Source organism: Sarcophilus harrisii, chromosome 5 (assembly GCF_902635505.1).
Source record: "Sarcophilus harrisii chromosome 5, mSarHar1.11, whole genome shotgun sequence".
Classification (NCBI taxonomy): domain Eukaryota; kingdom Metazoa; phylum Chordata; class Mammalia; order Dasyuromorphia; family Dasyuridae; genus Sarcophilus; species Sarcophilus harrisii.
This window is the reverse complement of record NC_045430.1, coordinates 79,881,774-79,897,116: the sequence shown is the minus strand read 5'-3', so window position 1 is coordinate 79,897,116 and position 15,343 is coordinate 79,881,774.

The window sequence follows — 15,343 nt, the reverse complement described above, 5'->3', positions numbered from 1 at the left end:
AATGATATAATAAGGCCACAAAAATTTGACTGCATTAAAGGAAGCCTAATGTATTGCATTAAGAAGGTAATAATAAATTTGTACTCTACCTTCTTGAGACACCATCTGGAGTACTATGTTCAGTTTTTTCAATTTCATTTTTTTTTCTTTCTTTTTTGGCTGAGGCAATTGGTGTTAAGTGACTTGCTCAGGGTCACACAGCTAGGATATATTAAGTTCTGAGGCCAGATTTGAACTCAGTTCCTCCTGACTTCAGGGCTGGTGCTCTATCCACTGCACCACCTAGCTGCCTTATCAATTTCATTTTAAGAAGAATATTAATAAATAGGAGAGCATGGAGAAATAGACAGGATGGATAAGGGCATACCATTCCATATTAGATTGTGTCTAAAGAAATGACAGTGTTTAGATTGTCATAGAGAAGTCTTAGAGGAAAAAATGATGGATGTGTAGGTATTTGAAGGGCTATCAGGTGGCAGAGAGATTAAGTTTTTTTGTTTCATTTTGTGTTCTGCTTATAAATGGCAAAACTAGTAATAATGGTTGAAATTTCATTACAACCTAAGGAAAATTTTCCCATACTAACTACTTTGGGAGGTTTTTTATTTTTCTCCTTTATAGATCTCTAAAAAGGGTGGATGAACACTCGTTTGTATTGTTTCAGAAGACTTTTTCTTGTTCAGATTATGGTTAACAGTGGCATATTCCCTTCTAGTTCTTGTATGTTATAGTTTTGTCATTTTATGAAGTCTTGAAAATATGTATGACTTTAAAAGTAGTTGAGTAAAAGGGAGGAACTGAAAGAAAAAAAAATCAATGAAATGTCACAGAGTCTTTCTGATACAATTTAAAACGCCCCTCATATCACTACTTTGTATAACAACTAAAGCCATTATCCTGACAGCAATTCAAATATCATGCTCTTCCCTGAAACCCCAGGGAGGAAAAAAAAGTGTTTGAAGCAGTTTTGAAGTTTTAAAAAGTTCTAATATATTTTTTGTATGTGTGCTAATTTTTTTTTTCTACTTTGGAAGAGATGAGGTATGGTTTGAATCTTAGCCACAGTTTAAGGCTGCCTGCTGAGAATTGGCCAAGAGGAAATCTGAATTGAAATACATATAGTTTATTCAGACCTATAAAATATGTTAACATGTCAAACCTACAGAATAAAATGACTGATACCAAAACATTTCTCAGTGTACCTAAGATGATAGACATTGATGCTTAAACTCCTGGTTAACTGTCACTATCGTCTGTCTACCCTTAAGGTTCATTCCTCCTCTGGCCCTCAGCCTACAAGCTCTTTCCACCTTGTAGCTGTCTTCCTTTAAATGACTGGATCTTCCTAGAAGATCTCCATTTTAAGGAAAGTAACAAGGAAAATTATGTCTTATTCTTCTCCAGGTTATGCTTTTTATTCTGGACATTTTGGACATTAGCATGTTCTGAAATGTTCCTCTTCACACTTCAGCTTCCTTTTACATGCTATCTTCTTTCCATTGAATTAAAAAAATAGAGATATGGAAGGGTACTATAGGTGTAAGATGTTTGATGAACTTTAGATGAGATCACTATTATTACTTTTACTTGAGTTTTTATTTTGCTACAAGAGAATTATGGAATTTGAGTAATCTATAAATGTTTATAACAACCAAACAGATCAAAGAAATTTAAAAACCAAACACCAAAGAAACATCACATAAAGTTGAGATAATCAGATAAAAATTGTGATATAAATAAAAGATCAATGAAAGTATTTTAAAAGGATAAAGATGCATATATAACATATCAGAAATCTTATTAAATTTTCACAGGCAATAAAGAATATCCTTATATTTGTCATTCTGAATTGTTTTCTACATGTTGGAGGGAAGCATAGACAGTAGACAGAAAGCTGGCGTGGAAGATTTGGTTTTAAATTCTATTTCTAATACAGATTGGTTAAGTGATGCTATACAAGTCATTTAAACTTCAAGTACTCTAAGTAATGCTCTAAATCAATAATCAAAAAATATATATAAGCCTGTTTTGAACAAGTGATTTCTTATATTGGAGTACACTATATTAATGAAATCATGAAATTCCCTAGCTCTATATTTTAAAGTCTGATGATAAAAGATATTAAATGGTCATTTAACTTTTAGTTTTTTCTTCATTATCTACATAGTGTCCCACTGTTAGGATTTGAAAATGGCTTAAGTAAAACATTTTCACTTTTAAAACTAGGCCACAGAATTGCTTTGCTGTAGTACCATGCATACCCATTCTGCTAACAGTTTTCCAATTTGAAGAGTCATTTTTCAAAATCTCCCTAGGGCTCTAATGATCTGTAGCGCTGTGTTTCTAAGAGTGAGTTTACTGAATCAATTAGGTATTACTGCTATTCATAGATGCTGACTTGCAAAATACTCAGTATTCATTCTTACTCAGAGTGCACATTCATGCTGTTAGATATATGTGATAGCTCCTTTTGACATGAAAGAATAGAGAAATGATGAATAGGCAAAAGAATTCAACAGTAATCAAAAAATAAAAGGTTGCCAATGCTTATGATTCCCAGTTGTATAGAACCATTCCTATTCAATTTCTTTGAGATAAGCAAAAGAAAGTTATTTTGAGATTTACTCAAATATTAAATAAGCTTCAAAGAAATATACATTTTCTTAACTTTCTTTTCCTTTTGTGTTTAAAATGCATTCATCAGCTATTTAAAAATAAGAAAGCAATGACATTCATTTAAATTTTGGGAATATTTAAAGGATCTCTATATTTGTCAGTAGACAGAAGTTTACCCATACAAATTTATCAAACTTTGATTTCAGGATTGTTTTCTATTCTTAAATTCTCAATTTTTGAATTTTTTATAGATTATATATATTGGTTTTTGCTACATTAAAAAATTATTTGGTAGTATAAAAAAGTTAAAAATAGTTTTGAGATTGTAGACCACTGAATGGCTCTTAGAAACTCCTAGTAATCAACAATGCAAGCTCTGAGAATAGTTGATGAAGTAATTAAGTCCTGGAGTGTTGATTGAGACAAATGGATATTAATTATTTTCCAGGTCTGTGACCTAATACATGTCAGAGGCATCTTCTTGATTGTAAGCTCCAACTACAGTCTATTAAACTACACAGTCTTTACAAATTTCAGATAAGGATTTTAAATAAATAAACTAGTATTTTCTATACTGCATCAGATTTCAAATATATTCAATGCTGCTCATGAATGGAATGCTTGTTTACTACACAGAAATGCATATTGATAGAAATTCTTGTGGAAATAAGAAAGACAAACTGGCCCTCTTTACATGACAGCATGCATAAATCAGAGCAATTTGTTAACCTATCTTGAGCTTTTCTTCCACTGCCTTTTTCTCCTCAGACTATTCCCAAAGCAAATAACAACTTTTCCTCAACATTAGTACCACTTTTGAGATGTTATATATTCCTTCTTTTCTGCGTTTACTGGTGAACTTTAAGAAAATGCCATCGTTAATTACTATTTTCTCTTCCTTAAAATAAATTTCAACATCCTGCATCTCAGGTGTATTCCCATCTTTCTACTAATCCCTTGAATTCCCAGAAGTGGCCATCTATTGTTATCTTACTTAGTTTCCTCTTAGCTTTATACACTGATGACCACTCCATTTGCTTGTGTAGTTTCCAAAATACTCTACCTTCCTTGTTTTTCAATATAAATTTATAATTAATCTTTTATTTCCCAAGATGGCTTTTTTTCTTCTTGACCAAAACCTCTGGGTTAGGTATTCTTGAAAGTTCCAATATCAGTGATCTTCTTTAACTAACTATAATCTTTTATTTCTTTTTTGTGAAGATTTCATTCGTATGAATTAGTTGGTGGTTATTTCACTTTGTATGGATGACAAATAAATAGGTATCTTCTACTCTACTTCTATATGAACTTCTATAGGAGAGTCAGTTGATTAGCTGCATAGGGGCTCAAGGAAAGGGAAGTGAATTTCACTCAAGGCTGGCTAACCCTATTTCCCCAGAAGTTATTTGTGTCAGGGACTAAAACCAGTGAAAATTGAATTATCAAACTTGATAAGCAGTTGAGATTGTTAAATTCATGACTATATCTTCTATAAAAGGGAGGAGGACTCAGACAGTGGTGACAGAGTAATAGAAGAGGAGAGGAATTTACAGCTTTCAAATGACTAATGAGGGGAAATATTCAGCTAAAAGACAGATTATAAGGATATAAATGAAACAGTAAGATACTAAAATTAGAAGATAGGATGAGTATTCAAACATCAAAATTTCACAAAATTCTCTGAATAAATATTCCCAATTTTTTCTCCCTTCCTTTACCCTATCCCCTCCCCTAGACAGCAAATAAACAAATATATGTTAGACATATGGAATTCTATGTATATTTCCACAATTATCACACAGCCCAAGAAAGATCAAAAAGGAAAAAAAAAGATAAAGAAAACAAAATTCAAGAAAAGTTAAAATATTATGGTGTGATCCACACTCAGTCTCCATAATCCTCATTTTGGGTGCAGATTCTCTCCATCACAAGATAATTTGAGCTGGCCTGAATCACTTGCTGTTGAAAAGAACCACATCTATCAGAATTGATCATTGCGTAAAGTTGTTGCTGTGTACAAAGTTCTCTTGGTTCTACTCAATTCACTTAGCATCAATTCATATAAATCTCTCCAGGGCTTTCTGAAATTATCCTGCTGAACATTTTAATGGAAAAATTATATTCCATAACATTCATATACCATAGCTTATTCAGTCATTCTCCAACTGATGGACATCCATTAAATTTCTAGTTCTTTGCCACTACAAAAAAGGGCTGCTAAAATATTTTTGCAAATGTGGGTGTTTTTCTCTTTTTTTTTTATGGTCCTTTTGGGATATTAGTCCAGTAGAAATACTGCTGGATCAAGGAGTATGTACAGTTTGATAGCCCGTTGGACGTGGTTCCATATTGTTCTCCAATGTTTGGATCACTTCATGACTCCACCAACAATGTATTAGTGTCTCATTTTCCTACATCCCATCCAATATTCATCATCTTTTCCTGTTAGCCAATTTGAGAGGTGTGTAGGGGAGTCTCAGAGTTGTTTTAATGTGCATTTCTCTGATCAATAGTAATTTAGAGCATTTTTTTCATATGACTAGAAATGGTTTTAATTTCTTCGTCTGAAAACTGACCATTTATCTACTGGAGAATGGCTTGTATTCTTATAAAATTGAGTTATTTTTCTATATACTTTAGAAATGAGGCCTTTTCAGAAAGAACCCTTTGATGTAATTTTTTTCGGTTTACTACTTCCATTCTAATCTTGTCTGCATTGGTTTTGTTTTTACAAAATTTTTTAACTCAGTATAATCAAAATTATCCATAATTTACTCTAGTTCTTTTTTCCTTCTTTCTCCATGTATTTTAGAGGTACACTATCCTTTCTTTTTCTAATTTGTTTATTATATCACTCTTTATGTCTGTATCATGAACTCATTTTAATCTTATCTTGCAATAGGGTAATAGGCATGGGTCAATGCTTAGTTTCTGCCATACAAATTTCCAATTTTTCCCAGCAATTTTTGTCAAATAGTGAGTTCTTCCAGAATCTGAGATCTTTGGGTTTGTCAAACACTAATCATTGACTATTTTGTCCTGTGAACCTAACCTATTCTATTGATCGACTACTCTGTTTCTTAGCCAGTACCAAATGGTTTTGATGACCTGTTTCTTAATAATATAGTTTTAGGTCTGGTAGAGGTAGGCCACTTTCAATGGCATTTTTTTTTTTCATTAATTTCCTTGAAATTCTTGACCTTTTGTTCTTCCAGATGAACTTTGTTATTGTTTTTTTTTTTAATCTGTAAAATAATTTCTTGGGAGTTTGATTTCTATAGCATGGAATAAGAAGATTAATTTAAATAGAATTGTCATTTGTAGTATATTGGTTTGGGCCTACCCATGAGCACTTGATATTTTTCCAATTGATTAGCTCTGACTTTATTTATGTGGAAAGAATTTTGTAATTTTGTTCATAAAGTTCCTGACTTTGTTTTGGAAAGTAGACTCCCAAATATTTTATATTATTCACAATAATTTTAAATGATTTTTAAAAATCTGTTGCTGCTGAACTTTATTAGTAACTTATAGAAATGCTGATTATTTCCGTGAATTTATTTTGTATCCTGCGACTTTACTAAGGTTGTGAATTTTTTCTAGTAGTTTTTTGGTTGATTCTCTAGTATTCTCTAAGTATATCATCATATCATATGCAAAGAATGATAATTTGATTTTCTCATTACTTACTCTAATTCCTTTAATTTATTTTTCTTCTCTTATTGCTAAAGTTGATATTTCTAATAAAATATTGAATAGTAATGGTGATAGTAAGCAACCTTGTTTCACCTCAGATCTTACTGAGAATGCCTCTAGTTTATCCCCATCGCACAGAATACTTGCTAATGGTTTTAAATAGATGCTAATAATCACTTTAAGGAAAACTTCATTTATTCCTACACTCTCTAGGTGTATGGGTGCTGCATTTTGTCGAATGCTTTTTCTGCATCTATTGAGATAATGATATGATTTCTGTTAATTTGATTATATAGTCAATTATGCTAATAGTTTTCCTAATATTGAATCAGCCCTGCATTCAGGCTATAAATCTTACTTAGTCATGCTGTATTATCTTGGCAATAATAACTTGCTGTAGTATCTTTGCTAATATTTTATTTAAATAAATAAAAATATTTTTGCATCAATTTTCTTTAGGGGAATTGGTCTATAATTTTCTTCCTATATTTTTACCCTCCCTTTAGATATCAGCTCCATATCTGTATCATAAAGCAAATTTAATAGGACTCCTCCTTTCCCTATTTTTTCAAGTAGTTTGCATTGTATTGGAATCAATTATTCTTTAAATATTTGGTAAAATTCTCATGAAAATCATTTTGGCCCTGGAGATTTTTTTCTTAAGGAAGTAATGAAAAAATTTAAGATAGAAAATGAAAGGGAAAAATCTGAGCATATATTGATATGAGAAGTAATTCACAAAATGGGAAAATTTTAATCTATCATTGAAGAAATATGATGAAGTGCAACAGCATATTTAAAATAGTTGTTAAACTATGAAAGTATAGATAGGTTCTCTGGGAAAAATTTGGGCTTCCAGTGTTTGGGGTGAAGAGGAGTATAAAGACAAAGCCCAAAGTGCAAGAAAATCATATAAAACATCTTATGCAAGATAAAAGAAATACTTCGTTATTAGAGCACAGGTTTTTCAAAGGGAAGATTCTAAGGTTCTGGTGGAGGAATAGATAAAAAAAAAGTTAGCATTATAGTTTCTAAGGACCTCAGCTTGTATTACAAATTAGAAATCTTTAAAGATGATATTTCCAAAGAAAAAAGACACAGACTATAACAATAATTTATCTTGCAAACCTGAGTTAATCACATATGGGAGGGGGGGTTGTGGATCGTTAAATGGAAAAGATGTTTTTCAAACACTTTCACTGTCAAGACCAGAGATGAAGAGGAATTTTAAAATGCAAACACAAGATTTCCAGATTTCAAAGAAACTTGAAATGGTAATTTTATTTCAACAATGTTTATTTCAACCTTCATGATGATATAGCACTATCATTTTAATAAGATTAGAAATAACTGTCTCTTCAGGACCTTTTTATTTTCAAAGAATATTGAGAGAGTTTAATAAAGGGAGGGCACAGATGACCTGAATTTCAATTGTTTCTACTTTTTATGCTCTCTTCAAACCCTAGAATGGGAGGATTGTTCTATACACATAATTGAGATGCCTGAGAAGGGAGAGCATCAAAACATGAAAAAAGTGGTGATGAGACTGGGTTTCAGATCATCAAATGAGCTTCACTTTTACCTTTTAAAATAGGATTCAGAGCACAGACAGTTTGCTGGTGATGGGGGGAGTATCAAATTTCTTTTGGAAACTAAGTAATGTGCTAAGAAGAAAGAAATATTACTGGAGCAAATAGTTATATACAAAACAAAGTTTATGATTTCGTATAAAAAATTAAAATAGATTAGAAAAGAACTAGAATCTTAAGGGGCACCTCAAATGAATTCTTAGGTAATTTCATGATGCCTGAAAAAAATGAGGAATATAAATATAATAGAATGTTATGTTATTGTAAGAAATGAAAGCAAATTATTTGAGAGAATCCTGGATAGCTTGAAATGACATAGAGAAACGTGATCAGAACCAGAAGAACAATTTATGACAGCAACATTGTAAAAATAACAATAAGAAAATCTTTGTGAGACTTTCTACATTCCATGAAATGCAATGACCAATCAACCATATCTACAGAGCACATATGTAAGTAATTTAATTTGTATTATTTACCTCCCAAAACAGAGGTAATGATCCCAATTTGCATTTTCACTGCACTGAGCTCTAACATTATGAATGTTATACATATATATAATCCAGCATATATACATATAATGCTGGATCAAAGGAGTACACACATTTTTATAGTCATTTGGCCATAGTTCCAAAATATTCTTCAGAATGGCTAGACCATTACACAACTCCACCAACAATGCATTAGATTGTGAGCATTAAATATGAGCACTAACATTAGAACACATTCAATGTGTATATTTTATGGCAGATATTCTCATATGTATAAAAAAAAAAGAAGTGTTCTCTATCACTGGGCTCAGTAAGAAGACCTGGACTTTAGCCCCCGTTGTGCCTCAAACTTTGTCTCTGTCTCTGTCTTTCTTTGTTTCTATCTGATTCTGTCTCTCTATCTCTCTGTCTCTCTCTCACTGATAAGATTGTTGTTGTAGTTCAATCTTTTTAGTCACATATGATTTTTTCCTCTGCTTTGGGGTTTTCTTGGCAGTGATACTGGAGTAGTTTGCTATTTCCTTCTCCTGAACATTTTACAGAGGACCTGAAGCACACAGGGTTAAGTGATTTGGTCAGGATCACACAGCTAATGAGTATCTAAGGTCAGATTTGAACTCAGGAAGCTGAGGCTTTCTGATTTTAGGCCCAGCAATCTATCCACTATGTCACCTAGTTGGCTGATATACATATAAAGTGAATATGTGTGTGTGTGTGTGTGTGTGCGTGTGTGTGTATGTATGTGTGTGTGTATTCCTTTGACACTGGACAGTTTCATACTGGACTAAATTTTATTTTCTCCAAAATATACTTGAACTAGGATTAGATAACTTCTTAGGTTCTTTTTGTAATTAAGATTCTTTGAAGTAATTAATCACTTTTTACAAAATCTTGTTTTCAAAAACACTACTAGTATTAAAATAAAAATGCTACAAGCAAAAGTTGCTTTAAAAGATCATATTATTATTATTATTATTTGTTCTACTCACCTTCCTACTTTACAATCCTAGCTTGTGTTTTTCCCCTCAATAGTATTTTTTTTCCAATTACATGTAAAGATAGGTTTTAATACTCATTTTTGTATGATTTCATGTTCCATTTTCCCCCTTTCTTCCTCTCCCACCTCAAGACAGCAATCAATCTAATATGTTATAAATGTACAATCTTTTAAAACATATTTCCACATTTGTCATGTTGTGCAAGAAAAATCAGATCAAAAAGGAAATAAAAACATGAGAAAGAAAAACAAACAGACAAATCAAAAGAAGTGAAAATACTACGCTTTAATCCATATTCCATCTCTACAATTCTCTCTCTGGATATCGATGGAATTTTCTAATACCAAGTCTATTCGAATTGTTTTGTCTCACAATATCCATGAGAAGAGCTAAGTCTATCATAATTGATCATCATATAATCTTGCTGTTACTGTGTACAATGGTCTCCTGATTAAGGCTATTTCATTCTGCATTGGTTCATGTAACTCTTCCCAGGCTTTTCTGAAATCAGCCTATTCATCATTTCTTTTAGATCAATAATTACATCCATCATAATGTGTTCAGCCATTCCCCAATTGATGGGCACCCAACTCAATTTCCAATTCTTTGCCACTACAAAATGAGCTGCTAAATGTACTTTGGCACATGTGGGTCCTTTTTCCTCTTTCATGATCTCTTTGGGATATAACCCAGTAGTGGCACTGCTGGATCAGAGGAGTACACACAGTTTTACAACTGTTTGGGTGTAGTTCCAAATTTCTCTTCAGAATGACTAGACCATTTCACAACTCCAACAGCAATGCATTAATGTCCTAATTTTCCAATTTCCACTCCAACACTTATCATCATACAATCCTATTTTTTAACAAAGAAAAACTGTTAAATATAACCAAGTGACATAGTAACTATATCTCAGAGCAAATTCAACATTGTTTATTTCTAGTCTCCCAACCCTTTACTGAGTGATATGTCCCTCAATACCAAGACTAATCATTCGACTTAATTTCATGTTTTCTACCTTTTTTGTTTTGATCCTGCATTTTATTCTCCTTGTTCCATTTTTTTCTTTGTTCTATATCAATTCATGTTTCCATATTTTTCTGAAATAAAAAAATTGACAAACTGAGTATCTCTAGCATATTTATGATAAAAGATGATGGTGTGGTTCCAGGAAAAAATATTTTATTGTCAATAAGATTTTTTTGCCTTTAATGGAAGATATTAAATAACTCACAATCACTGCCAATATGCCTAATTATTCTCTGGGCTACTCTTTTTATGTAAATACTTCCAGCTTAAACTAATGCAAATTCAGTCCTGTTTTCAGTTCATTCCAAATCTCTCCTTTAGAGAAAAAGTGGATTGGAAATATTCACTCCCTCCATTCAAACTAGTTTGGAGGGTTTTGTGGTTGGATCATGGATCCACTTTGATTTAAATGAAGAGAGACTACAGGTAATGTAGTCTCCTGAATATTGAAGAACTACAAAAAAATTATTACCTGGTGGTAATAATTAGGCCATTTCTATTGGTAAGAATTTTTTTTTTTAACAAGAGGTGTTTAGATCCAGAATTCTTTTTTTCCCCTTTTATGTAAAAAATGCAATTTCTATCCTAATTTCTCAGAAAAAGAGCTCTGAATATGCTTTAAAAAAATTGGAACTGATGCTGAGTGAAATGAGCAGGACCAGGAAATCATTATATACTTCAACAACAATATTATATGATGATCAATTTGGCAATGAGATGAACCATCAGTTCCAATGGAGCAGTAATGAACTGAACCATCTACACCCAGTGAAAGAACTCTGGGAGATGACTAAGAACCATTACATAAATTCCCAATCCCTATATTTTTGCCTGCCTGCATTTTTGATTTCCTTCACAGGCTAACTGTGCAATATTTCAGAGTCCTATTCTTTTTGTACAGCAAAATAACAATTTAGACATGTATGCTTATTTTGTATTTAATTTATACTTTAACATATTTAACATATATTGGTCATCCTGCCATCTAGGGGAGGGGGTGGGGGGAAGGAGGGGAAAAATGGAACAAAAGGATTGGCAATTGTCAATGCTGTAAAATTACCCATGCATATAACTTGTAAATAAAAAGCTATTAAAAATTTAAAAAATTGGCCATTTGATAGGCTATTGAAATCTGATAAACTGTAATGACCAGTCTCTCTCATGGAGAACTGATCATTGTCATGTGCAAAACAGGACATAAGAGAGGATTCAAAATATGTAACAATAAATTTCCATTTTAAGAAACTACATGTAATAATAAAGCATATATATAGAACTGTCCTTCTTTGCTTCTTTGTAGGTATTTTTGTTTGTCTGCTGTGAACTTTTTACTCTATTATTTTTTGCCTTTTCCTCTCCCCACCTTCCCCAAACAGGCTAAAGTTAAACATAGATATCTTAATGAATATACACAAAGACACACAGACATATACAGATATAGTCACCCATAGAGATACACAAATTTTATATATATATATATATATACATACATATGTATATATATAAATTAATATGTGTATATAACATATACAGGCACAGAGTAAATTATAATATATATATAGTTATGTATATGTATATAATATATAGATACCTACAATCATACACAAAAGTTCACATATACAATTGAATACATACGTATTAGGTTGTTCTTCTTGTTTGTTTTCTATTTCTCTGAAAGTAGATAGCATCATCCTTCTTAGATTCAAATCTTTCCATATTTTACTAATCCACCAACTCATCATTTCCTATGCCATAGCAATATTCCAATTTTATACTATTTATTTGTTTTGTCCTTCTTTCTTTAAACAGAGAAGTGGGTTACTGAATATGAAATGTACTCTAAACCATGAAATTCAGTCATCATAGTGTTTAACATTGTATAAGTATCTGTTTCATAATCCTGAAAGCAGATTGATGAAGATTCATGCTTCTTATCTCTTAAATGAAAGATGGTGGGTTAAAGGTGTGAAACAGGACATTTTTTCAAACATAGGCAATTAATAGTTTGGTTTTGAATGATTTTACTTTTTCATTACAAGGAATGGCTTTTATTTGGAGCAGAGGGTGTTGAAAGAGAATATGATAGGTAGTTAGAGTATGACAAATCCATTCTTGTTTCTCCTTCTCTTCCTCTTCGTTCTACATTTTTCTCCCTTTAACTAGGTGTTATTATTCTATAGTTACTTTTGTTGTTGCTGTTATTGCTTTTCTTTTTTACTTTAGGTTGAATGATAGACAGAATTTGGAGAAAACACCTAAACTTGCTCACTATGTGATATCTGGCACTTCCACCCTTTGTTATTAAAGCTTTTTATTTTCAAAACATATGGATGCATTATTTTTCAACATTGACCCTTGCAAAACCTTATATTCCATAATTTTCTCCCCTTCCTTTAACCCCTCCCTTAGACTGCAATAATCCAACATATATTAAACAAGTGCAATTGCCCTATACACATTTTTACAATTATCATGCTGCACAAGAAAAATCAGATCAAAAGGGGGAAAAAAAGGAGAAAGAAAACAAAATGCAAGCAAACAATAACAAAAAGAGTGAAAATGCTACATTGTGATTCACACTCAGTTCCCACAATTCTATCTCTAGGTATAGATGGCTCTCTTCAATCATAAGATAATTGGAACTGGCTTGAATCATCTCATTGTTGAAAAGAGTCATGTCTATCAGAATTGGTCATTGTATAATCTTGCTGTTAGAGTGCACAATGATCCCTTGGTTCTACTTATTTCACTTAGCATCAGTTCATGTAGCTCTCTCTAAGCCTCTCTGAAATAATCCTGTTAATCATTTCTTAATATACCATAACTTATTCAGCCATTCTGAAGCTGATGGGCATCCACTCAGTTTCCAGTTTCTTGCCACTATAAAAGGGGTGTCACAATTTTTTTTTGCACATGTGGGCCCTTTTCCCTCCTTTAAGATCTCTTTGTGAAACAAGTCCAATAGAAACACTGCTGGATCAAATGGTATGCACAGTTTGATATCCCTTTGGCCATAGTTTCAAATTGCTCTCCAAAATGGTTAAATCAGTTCACAACTCTGCCAGTAATGAATTAGTGTCCTAATTTTCCCACATCCCCTCCAACATTTGCCATTATTTTTTACTATCATTTTAATCAATCTGACAGGTGTGTAATGGTACCACAAGTTGTCATCATTTACATTCCTCTGATCAATAATGATTTACAACACCTTTTCATATGACTAGAAATAGTTTCAATTTCTTCATCTGAAAATTGGCTGTTCATAAACTTTGACCATTTATCAATTCTTATAAATTTGCATCAATTCTCTCTATAGTTTAGAAATGAGGCCTTTATCAGAACCCTTGAATGTAAAAACTTTTCCCCCAGTTTATTGCTTCCCTTTTAATCTTGTCTGCCTTGATTTTGTTTGTACAAAAACTTTTAAACTTAATATAATCAATAATATCTATTTTGAATTCAATAATGTACTACTGTTCTTTTTGACAACAAATTCCTTCCTTCCTTCTTCACCAATCTGAGAGCTAGACTATGCTTAGTCCTTCCAATTTGCTTGTGACATCACTATTTATGGCTAAATTATGAACCCATTTCCACCTTATCTTGGTATAGGGTGTTACGTGTAGGTCAATGCCTAGTTTCTGCCATACTAATTTCTAATTTTCCCAGCAGTTTTTACCAAATAGTGAGTTCTTATCCAAAAATCTGGGGTCTTTGAGTTTGTCAAACACTAGATTACTGTAGTCATTGACTATTTTGTCTTGTGAACCTAATCTATTCCACTGATTGACTACTCTATTTCTTAGCCAGTACTAAATAATTTTGATGATTGCTGCTTATAATATACTTTTAGGTTTGGTACAGCTAGGCCATCTTCATTTGCATTTTCTACTAATTCTCTTGAAATTATTGACTTTTTGTTCTTCCAGATGAATCCTGTTGTTATTTTTTCTGTAGACCTGTAGAATAATTTCTTAGGAATTTGATTGCTATAGCACTGAATAATTAGATTAATGTAAATAGAACTGTCATTTTAGTATATTAGCTCAACCTACCCATGAGAACTTAATATTTTCCCAATTGATTAGATCTGAATTTATTTGTGTGGAAAGTTTTGTAGTTGTGTCATAAAGGTCCTGATTTTGTCTCGACAGGTAGAGTCCCAAATATTTTATATTATCCACAGTAATTTTAATGGAATTGTTCTTTGTTTCTATTGCTGTGGAATTTTATTGGTAACTTACAAAAATTCTAATGATTTCTGTGGATTTATTTTGTATCCTATCACTTTGCAAAATTTTGCATCTTTTCAAGTAGTTTTTTAGTTGATTTTTTAGGGTTCTCTAAGTATACCATCATATCATTTGCAAAGAGTGATAATTTCATTTCCTCATTTTCTACTCTAATTCCTTTAAACTCTTTTTCTTTTTTTTATTGCCAAATCTAACATTTCTAATAAAATATTGAATAGTAATGGTGATAGTGGGCAACTTTGTTTCGCCCCTATCTTATTGGGAATGTTTCTAGTTTATCCCCATTATATCTAATGCTTGATGATGGCTTTAAATAGATGCTACTGATCATTTTTAGGGAAAGCTCCATTTATTCCTATAATCTCTAGTTTTTTTAATAGGAATGGGCATTGGATTTCGTCAAATGCTTTTTCTGCATCTATTGAGATAATCATATGATTTTTTTTGTTTATCTAGTTATTAATATAGTCAATTGTGGTAATACTTTTCTTAATAGTGAACCATTCCTGCATTCCTGGTATAAATCTTACTTGGTCATGTTGAATTATCCTGGGGATGATTTGTTGTAATATCTTTGTTAATATTTTACTTAAAACTTTTGCATCAATATCCATTAGGGAAATTGGTTTGTAATTTTCTTTCTCTATTTTGAGCCTATCTGGTATTGG